Source organism: Mesoplodon densirostris, chromosome 6, assembly GCF_025265405.1.
Source record: "Mesoplodon densirostris isolate mMesDen1 chromosome 6, mMesDen1 primary haplotype, whole genome shotgun sequence".
NCBI classification, from domain to species: Eukaryota; Metazoa; Chordata; class Mammalia; order Artiodactyla; family Ziphiidae; genus Mesoplodon; species Mesoplodon densirostris.
The window spans coordinates 29,967,693-29,978,649 of NC_082666.1; positions in this window are offsets into that span (position 1 = coordinate 29,967,693).

Genomic DNA, 10,957 nt, shown 5'->3' on the forward strand with positions numbered 1-10,957 from the left:
ACTTGTATTTTTTGAGGAATTGTTTCATCTAAACTGTCAAATTAGTGTATAGAGGTTATGGCATTTCCTCATTATCCTTCTGATGTCTTCAAGTTCTAAATTGATATCGCTTGTTTTATTCCTGATAATGGTAATTTGTGTCTTTTCTCTTTTTATCTTTGTCAGTCCTGCTGGAGATTTGTCAATTTTATTGTCTTCAAAGATTTTCTAATTTACATTTTGACTATTGAATTTTTTTTGGAGTGTTTTTCTTAATATCCAAATACTTGGAGATTTTCCAGGGAGCTTTATTTTACTGATTTCTAGTTTAATTTTGTTATGGTCAGGGCTCATACTTTGTATCATTTCAATTTTAAAAAAAATTGTTAGAAAATGATAGATTTAAGTACTTCTATTAGAAAATTTAAAAAGATACAAATTCAGTGGTCTAAAGTTCTCTTAATCTTTTTTCTAGATAAGAATAAATCCAAATTAAATAGATAGAAATAATAAAGTGTAAAAGTCAACAATGTGTAAGACAGAAGAATGGAGAAAATCAATGAAACCAACATCTGTTTCTCAAAAGAGCAACAACATCAGTAGATCTCTAATTAGACCAATCAAGTAAACCAGAGAAATTACAAATCACAAATATCAGGAATGAAGGAAGAGTTGACACTATGGATCTTACCTTACTTAAAAGGATGCAAAATTATGACCATTTTTATGCCAGTAAATTTGACAACTTAAGACAGAACAATTAGGAAAATAAAACTCACCAAAACTGACACAAGAGACAAAACCTGAATAGCCTCACATCTATGAATACAATTGAAATTATTATGAAATATCTTCCCACAAAGAAAACTCCAATCCCATATAGTTCCTCTTATAAATTTTTCCATTCAACGAAGAAATAATACCAAGCATAATTATACAAAGTTTTTCAGAAAGTAGAGGGGGAGGGAATACTTCCAACTTATTTTATGAGGCCAGTGTTGTCTGATACTAGAACTTGACAAAAGACATTACAAAACAAGAAAATAACAGGACAGTGGTCCTCATGAACATAGGATCAAAAATCCTGAAAATATTAGCAAGCCAAATCTAACAACATCTATAAAAGTTAAGCCATTTTCAAGTTTTTCAAAAGATGATACTGACATACTTATTTGGAAAAACAAGCATACATGAAGAGTAACTAAAAATGAGTCATAGACCCAAAAGTAGTTAAAACACTTCTAGAAGACCATTTTGGTGGCCTTAGATTAGGCAAAGATTTCCTAGGTCAAAAAACAAACCATAAAAAAAAGACAAATGGGGCCTCCCTGGTGGCGCAGGTGGTTGAGAGTCCGCCTGCCGATGCAGGGGATACGGGTTCGTGCCCCGGTCTGGGGGGATCCCATGTGCCGCGGAGCGGCTGGGCCCGTGAGCCATGGCCGCTGGGCCTGCGCGTCCGGAGCCTGTGCTCCGCAGCGGGGGAGGCCACAGCGGTGAGAGGCCCGCATACCGCAAAAAAAAAAAAAAAAAAAGACAAATGGAACATTAAAATTGAATTGAAAATCTCTTCAAAAGATAACAAAAAGACCACAGACTAGGAAAAATTATTTGCAGTGTACAGAGTTGACAGAATTGAGTATAAGATGTATAAAGAACTTATAACTAACATTGGATATTTGCATAAATGGTGCAAAAGCAATGGTAGGTAAAACTGCTGTCACTTGGCATAAATCAAGGCAGTGCCACACACTGTACAAGTAGTACTGATTGCATTCTTCACTGCCATTTATTTGAATTTTTTAAAAATGGCAGTTTCACTTGAGTGTATTTAATGAAGCTGTAAAAGTTATATCTCAACATCCTGAGTACACGTCTTCAATAACCTGAGTGATAAAATGAGAATTATGTATAAAGCACATATCAAAACATGATGTTTTTTTTCAGAAATGCAGTTATTTCAGTTGGGGTCTGAAGTAACCCTTTTCATGGAATTCCATTTGTACTTGAACAGATAGACTAAGACAAACTATAGTTATTAAGTCTATGGTATTTGGTAGACATTTGTCAAAAATGAACAAAGTAAGCCTGTCATAAGAACCTGACATCTTTGTTGCAAATAATAAAATTGTAGCTCTCAAATGAAAATTAGAATTTTGGCAACCTTGTATTCCTCATTGTGGACTTGACATCTTCTCAATACTAGACTTCTCTGATAACACTGGTAGTAATATTAACACATGGGATTTTTTTTTAGATATTGTATTATGAAATGTGTTAACATTTTGAAGATCTGCATAACTCAGTGAATGGTATTTTCCAGTGACTAATGTGTGATGTTACAAAATCATGGATGGGTAAAATAGCCATTCTAATTACAGGAAAGACCAGTGATTCTAGTGTTAGAAGGTAGGAGAACTTTTTTTTTTTTTTTTTTTTTTTTTTGCAGTATGCGGGCCTCTCACTGTTGTGGCCTCTCCCGTTGCGGAGCACAGGCTCTGGACACACAGGCTCAGCGGCCATGGCTCACGGGCCCAGCCGCTCCGCGGCACGTGGGGTCCTCCCAGACCGGGGCACGAACCTGCATCCCCTGCATTGGCAGGCGGACTCTCAACCACTGTGCCACCAGGGAAGCCTGGCAGGAGAACTTCTGATACAGTTTCAGATTCCACAGAGCAACTGGCTTAAGAAGCTGTCACTTGCTGCATTTTGTTGTTAGTTTCAAGAAAGAATATCTACATTATCTAATACTCCTCCCCTTCCCAACTATGTATTTATTCTCAACTCTAGACAGGAAACTTGAATAAGCTGTATAAGTAGAAAGGGGTGGAGGCAGGATTTAAACTCAGACTGTCTAGCTGAAGAGCCATACTCCTAGCCATTATGATGTAACAAACTGTAAGGTAGGTATACTCCTTGCTTTGTACCTGGAGCTGAGAGAACACATTATTTTGCATAGGTGAGATTCTTATGTCACATGTCATGCATGGGTGGGAGCAAGGAGTGATATATTTAAATCCATTGTAGAGAACAAAGATTGCAGAGTAGTCCTAAGGGTTTAGTGAGATAGTATGGCTACTAATCCCTAAAAGTGTGACAGAATGGTAGGCATAAGCGGTCCCTTTTCTTGCCACCAGTTAAGGACCAGAGTTTTCTTCAATGGCCTGAGGCTTTACCACTTAGCAGGGTTATAGGATGAGCTCTGTTACCTGATGGTCATTAAGTATCTAAAGTTCTTTTAAATCTCAAGGCTCACTCTTGCTCCATTCTGCATATTGGTCCTAGTGCACACTGCTGCCCTGTTTAGACATTTTGGCATTCTAAGCCCTCTAATCACAGCCTATCTTAAACTGTGTATGAAGGAGCCCTACCCCACCCAATCTGCAACAGCTGCCACTCCTAAACACAGCTTTCTTCTCTATCTCTACGTTTTTGCGCATGCTCTTCTCTCCACGTGGAACAGTTACTCTGTACCATCCTACCGACAGTGTACCCATTCCTCAAGATTCTGCTCAAAAGTCACCACTTCTATGGATACTTCTCTATTCCCATCCCCTTCAAATGGCATCAAAAAATAGTCCAAAGTTGTAGTAACTGAACACGTCTTAGTTCTTCTAGTAGATTATAAACTGCTGAGTGCTTCACTTTAGAGCTCGTAACCTATTAGTGCCTTGATCTCAAAGATTATTTGCTTAATGAGTATAAGGAATCATAAAAGTTAAAGATGGAATAGACCATTAACTCATTATCACACTGTATGGATTATCTAACTAGAATGAGATAGATGGACCCACAGTCACTCTGAAAAGTTACTAGTAGGATTTTGTCATGTAACCATGCTTGTTAATGAAGTGTCACAGTAAAATTTTATAAGCCAGGATTTCATGCTAGAGATTTTTTCCTCCAAAGCATTAAAAGAATTGATGGTATCAGCACTTTTATATATTATCTATTATTTCCTATTATACTGATGTTTTTGTAGGTGTGAAAAGTATATAAATTGTCTAAACTGTTGTAGTCCAAAGTTGAAAGGGTTTTATTTCACATCAACTTTAGTCAAAGGCATAATTTTAAATCCCTTAGTAACTTAGGTATAGAAGTTTGCTTCATTGTTAATTACTTAGGATTGAAAATCCACAGCAGATGTTAATTTGAAGAAAAGAAAAAGAAAGATCTCAAAAAGACTTTTATCCTGAGAGTGCTTCCAGCTTAGCATAAGGAGGCAGGTGTTAAACATACCCTGACTACCCGTGCTTTGGGGGACCAGAAAGAGCATGAATAATTTACTTTTATAAATAACTCCAATACATTAGCTTTATCTTCCACTCCCTCTCTCAAGTAATTTCCACCAGGGCTACATGTACCAAAACTGCACTGCACTGCCAATCCACAGCCTACGCTCTTCCCTGGTGGGTTGCTATTGAAAACGTGAGAAGGCAAAGTAGATTCAGGATAAAGAGAGAAAAGCAAGGAAGAAAACAAGCATACATTGCACATAGTTTCACCTGTTACCTGATGTAACAACAAAGTTGCTGTGATCATTCTCATAGATGAGAAAACAGGCTAAGAGAAGTTAATTTACCTCCTCAGTTAAGGTGTAGCAAAATCAGAATTTGAATATGTCTAACGCCAAGGTTCATGATCTTTCAACTACACAACTGTTTCTAAAATATTTTAAAATGTAAAAACTGTTTAAAGGAAAAAAAACTTTACACACAAGATTTACTTAAATATGTATGACTTTGAAATGAACTCCTTTTGCCTTCCATTCTCATAAAACTGTAAAATAACAAAAAATACAAAATAAGTACCACCACAAAAACAAAGTTTAGCTCAATAATGTCTAATTATGCAGGTAAAGGTGAAATAGTTAATGCTTAGAGCGAGACTCTGAAGAGCAGCATGTTAATGAGAATCTTGTAATGACTCATTTTCCCACCACTTTCCTCACTCTTCACCACTATAAAACCTTGTACGGCACGCTATAATGTCATTTTCTCATCACCTGCTGGGTGTACATATTAAGAACACCTCGGTTCTTTTATTTCATAGCCTATTAAAATACCTCTACTTCATGCTAAAAAGATTGTTTATAGAAGTATAAATAAAATCACCATGCAATGCTTAATGTGCAAGCTGTTGAGATGAGCCCCAAATATGTATGTATGTATTTTTAAACTTACCAAAATAAAAGCACAAAAATTTAACTGAAGGCATTACAGACCTGAGAACGTATCCTGAGATTGCTCCCCAGAGATCCTCAAATTGCAGTTTGAAAAAGATTGCACTATAGTATATCAAAGATATACTTACATAATTTGTATAGAGGATCATCTCTAACAAAGGCAAGGTTCTTTTCACAGCATTTTTACTAGTACTTCACATCTCTGTTCTACTATACTTTATGTAGGATAAAGCTTCTCCACCTTCCTGAAAGGTGACAGCTTCAGAACACTCTTCCTGCCTGTTATTTTGGGACTAAGGAAAGCTAGCTGGAATAGCTCTCCCATTTTGGGTCTAATTTTTAATTTCACAAAGTCCTGTAAAACTGTCAAATGTAATGCAACCTATTTATTATGCCTCTTTCATAATGTGAAATTGATAATATCAAACTGATAAGATGATAGAAAAATTAAATTAGACAATGGTACATGTTTGTCCTTTCTTGAAACATATAAGGTACAAAAAACATGTTAAACCCTATTCCCACTAGCATATGGAGACAAGGTATGGAAACAACCTAAGTGTCCATTGATGGATGAATGGATAAAGAAAATGTGATACACACACACACACACACACACACACACACACACACACTGGAATATTATTCAGCCATGAAAAAGAAGGACAGACATCTTGCCATTTGCAACAACATGGATGGACTTTGAGGACATTATACTAAGTGAAATAAGTGAGTCAGAAAAAACAAATACCATATGATCTCACTTACATGTGGAATCTAAAACAAAACAAAAAAACCCTAAACTCACAGAGAACAGATTGGTGGTTCCCAGGGGTGGGGGATGGGCGAAATGGGTGAAGACGGTCGAAAGGTAAAAACTTTCAGTTATAAAATAAATAAATAACGGGGATGTAACGTACAGCATGGTGATTATAGTTAATACTATATTGTAATTTGAAATTTGATAAGAGATCTTAAAAGTTCTCATAAAAAATTTTTATAACTAAGTATGGCAATGGATGTTAACCAGGCTTACTGTGGTGATCATTTTGCAATATATACAAATATTGACATTATATTGTATACCTGAAACTAATGTAATGTTATATGTCAGTTTCACCTCAATTTTTAAAAAACAAAGCTGGAAAGGCAGTCTAGGACTGGATTGAGAAAAGTCTATTTGACTCTCAACTGTCCTCTTAACAAATTAATTTGAATGGAAAATTGATGCTAGAAAATCTAATCAGATATCAGGAGAATAAAACTGAAACTCCTAAAATATAAAAGGAAAACGGACAAAAATTATTCAAAGTGGCTGTAGCCCCATTTAGAATTTAGAAAATTTAGCACAATTCTAACAAGAGCAATAACCAGAGACATAATTTAAATGTTCCTGAATGGGAGAAAAATACTACAAAGGCAGGTAAAAGATGTTCCTGCATTTTAGGCAAAACTGTTGGAAAAGGAACCACACCTAAAGCTATCTAGGCCTTCTGATTTGCTTTTTATTACAAAGGCACCGTCTCTAACTAAACTGGAAGTCTGATAAATTCAAACTTGAATTCATGGTGTGAAAATCGTCAATTTACTAACTATTTAACTCCAGGCACATTAAATAGACTACACTTTTTGGTGCCTCCCGCTCTGTCTAAACTACAGACAATGACAACAAACCTAACTCAGTAACCCGGGATGGAAATAAGGTTCCGCTTAGGTTCTTAAGCCTTAGAGAGAGTCAGAATCAACAAGTCACTTTCAGGAGCCTCTCATCCTTTCACGCCTGCCTCAGGCACTCCTTCCCTCCTGAACCTATCCGCTCAAGTCTTGCTGACAAACCTGATTCTCCCACTTTTGCCTGGCCTTTTGGTGTTTAATGGCATGCTCTTGTAGGTAGATCATTTGCCAGTATTTCTACAGGACAATTTTCCCCCAATACTAGCTTTTTTTTTCCCCCAAAGGCCTGTTCCTACCTCACTTCCAGGTCCAGCCTGTCTCTAGAACTACAGCCCAGGCTAAGCCTTGCATCCTCTGCTTGTCTGGGAAGGAAATTTGGACCTTTAGAATATTTTTAAGTAAAAATATTTTTAAGTAAAAATATTCTAATAAGGAATTCGACTCATAAATGCTTTCTTTCTCTAAAAGAACATCCAAACTTTGGGAGAATAATGCCAACTAATCTAGTTATTGCAGAATCCCTTAAAGCAATGATGCTCTCCAACATGTCACAGGGAACATTATCAAATAATCCAGATAAAAAGGCTTGTCGCACATTAAGTTTATAAATGTAGCAACTACCACAATGGAAGAATTTCTTAGCACTGAATCTTTCAGATGACCACAACAAATTAACGTGCTGGTGCAAAGACCTGTTTTAGCCTTGTGCAGGTTGTGACAGATTCCACTGAAATTGCAATTAGCAGTCTTCATGTTTTTACATTTTTTTTTCCTGTGAACACACGCTCAGAGATATTTCAGTTCTAGTTTTTAGCTTCTCACCCAAATTATCATTCTTAATACAAATTCCTGTTTGCACCTGAAAGCACTCCATTTCAACTGGTGTTTTCTTACAGCATGTATATATTATTTAATATTAAAATGTTTCAAAGTGAGCTTATTAAAACCCGCACCATCTTTTTGCTTGGTATGACTCAGAAAATACAGTGAGAAGGCAGCAATTATTTGGAGAGGGAGAGGCATCAGTTCGTAGATCACTCTTGTTAGAAAACATGGTGGGGGAAGTTATATGTTGAACACTTCTGCTATTTGCCATTTCCCAAGAAAGCAAAAAATGCCTCAAACCACATATAGCTTTTCCATTCTACATGCATATGAAACAAAATTAGAAAGCACTAACAGCAGTGCAGGACTTTTAGAATTACACTTGGATATTCTCTCATTTTCAAACCTTAAATTACATCATTAAACTTATTTTAACTATTTTTTTATGTTTTTGTGGGGTTTTTTTTGAATTTTATTTTTATACAGCAGGTTATTACTTACTATTTTATACATATTAGTGTATATATGTCAATCCCAATCTTCCAATTCATCCCACTACCACCTCCCCACCCCCAGCTTTCCCCCCTTGGTGTCCATATGTTTGTCCTCTACATCTGTGTCTCTATTTCTGCCCTGCAAACCGGTTCATCTGTACCATTTTTCTAGATTCCACATAACTGTATAACTGTTCCCAGTTTGTGAGTCACCCACCCAGCAGTTGTGGGATTTGATTTTTATTGTGATTGTGCCCCTCCTACCATCTCACTGTGGATTCTCCTTTGTCTTTGGATGTGGGGTATCTTTCTTGGTGAGTTCCAGTGTCTTCCTGTAGATGACTGTTCAGCAGTTAGCTGTGATTCTGGTGCTCTTGCAAGAGGGAGTGAGTGCACGTCCTTCTACTCCGCCATCTTGCAACTATTTTTTATTTATTCTAAGTTATAAGAAAAATGGATGTGCAGGGCAGAAGAAACTCAATTTATATTTTATATCTAAACATTAAAAAGAAAATTAGTCCTCCCCCCTCCCCACCCACACTCCTATTTCTAGAATAATGCCTTTGGACCACTTCTGTTTCAGTCTTTCTTTCCTAAATAATATTAGCAATTCCCTTTCCATTGTGTCAGTATCATAAAGTTTCAAGGTTCTATTTGAGCAGGTTTCTTTTTGATCTACAATATATGGAAGTGACCTTTCTATTTAATTGGTTTAAGAAGAAATTCCATCATGCATTCTACTTATTTGCATCCTCAATTAAATATTGTAATCCATCTATCATTGTTGTATAGTGGACTTCTCACAAGCTATACAAGGCAAATCAACTTTAGCCTATGACAAGACTCAATTGAATGATACAGTACTGGTTCACACTTGTTTTTCTCTCATTGGTGATATTCTTTTATGTCACTCTTATTGTAAACATAGAACATTAGTTTGTCTCTGAGGCCATTCAATTATTTTTACAAAAGAATTCAAGGCAGTGTTTCATGTCAAGTTTTCTGTGGCTTTCCATACATCTAGTTATTTAAGGTTCAACAATGAATAGCATAGCTTCTGTATACTTTGAACTCTGTTTAGACAATACTGAATCAATTTTGCCATGGTCCACTGACCTGCCTCACTGCCCTCTGGGTAGAAAGAAAGAAAATTATATCCTGAGGGAGGAACACAACTCTGTAGGTCCCAGCTGTCTTAGAAAGGCTTTCTTGGTCAAAACACAAATGTGCATTTTTTCCTTATTTATGATTGCTTCTAGGAGAATACTACATATGTTTACTTTCTTTCTTCCTATATAAAATTTTAAAAGAGTACATAAAAGATTTGGAAGGTACTGTGCAAAACATGAAATCACAAAGGATAGTGGTATTTATGAGTGTTTTTTATATTCAAATAATTCATCCATAATATTGATAAGTATATATATTGTTATGTAGTATACTTCATGTTTTAAAAATAATGTTTATGTGGATAACACTGTTAAGAAACTAGAAACCACCGTAGTTTGTATCTGACCTGGATGCTGGGACACAAAGAAAGTTATGTAAAGAAAATTGATTCAACTCAGAAGAAGCCTAGTGAATAATATGTAACTTCCCTGCTTGAATTATCCATGACTCTATTTTGTTTCCCAGTCAGCCACATCTGAGCTGATCATACACATTTATATCAATTTATTAGCCATCCATCTAAAAATGAAAGTAAGATTCTAAGAGTAATGAAAGCGTATAGTGAGGATGTCCAAGAAATAAATAACCGCCTATATATGTGTAAGCACTAGGCTGTCAGACACTTCTAATAGGTAAAGTAAATAAATTACCCCCCCCAAAATCACTTAACAGTATATAGTGTATAACATGATTCTGCAACATAAAATAAAGGAATAAATTACTTAAAATGTAGAGAAAATACACTTTAAAACTTTTAAAGCAATAAGTCAAGAAAATCAGGAATTAGGTGCTTCCTTTTCTCTCAATATTTATGAAACAAAATAAACTTTATGAAATAAGAAAGATATGATTAAATGAAAGAAGAGCCTGGAATAAAATTGTGCTGAGAAGCAAACAAATAAAAATAAACTGCATGAGATAAGAAAAAATATAATGATCCTAAAAAGCAAATAAAATTAAAATTTACATTAGAAACTGTTAAGCTCAGTCTGAAAAACCAAATCAATATTATGGAAAATGTACTCTTTTAGTTACTGAAAAAAAAAAAAGGACATAAAAAGAGAAAAATAAGTAATTGAAAATAACAGAGTTTAGCCAAAAGGGGCCTAATACTCTTCCTAAAGAAGTGTCAGGAACAAATTTCCTAGAAAATAAAGATGTAAGGGAAGAATATTTTTCTGAAGTGAATAAAGGCTTGAGCTTAAAAGGTTTCACTGAGTGTTTAATGTTTAATGTATCTATAAATAATATATAAATATATAAATTAAATGTAAGTAAGGTATAAACATGTATTTTTTAAGTGTGAATAAAGAACTTCATTAGCATTTTGGCAAAAATGTCTTATGAAGGAAAAATCTCCGACTGGCCTTTATATCTCCTTCACAATATTATATATCAAAAGATACTTAAATAGAATCTACACGGAAAAAAAGTTGTAACAGATGAATCCTACATTCAGTCAAATTGATAACCATTTGAGAAAGCAATTAAAATTGCATATAGTCCAAATTGTATTCCAGTGGTGCCTAACTTAAATGCTTTTCCTTCTTTCTAATTTTTTTATTTGTTTGACAAACTACCTGAAAAGAATTCAAATTAGGTTAGGCTTACAAAGCGCAGTTGAGTTCCATAA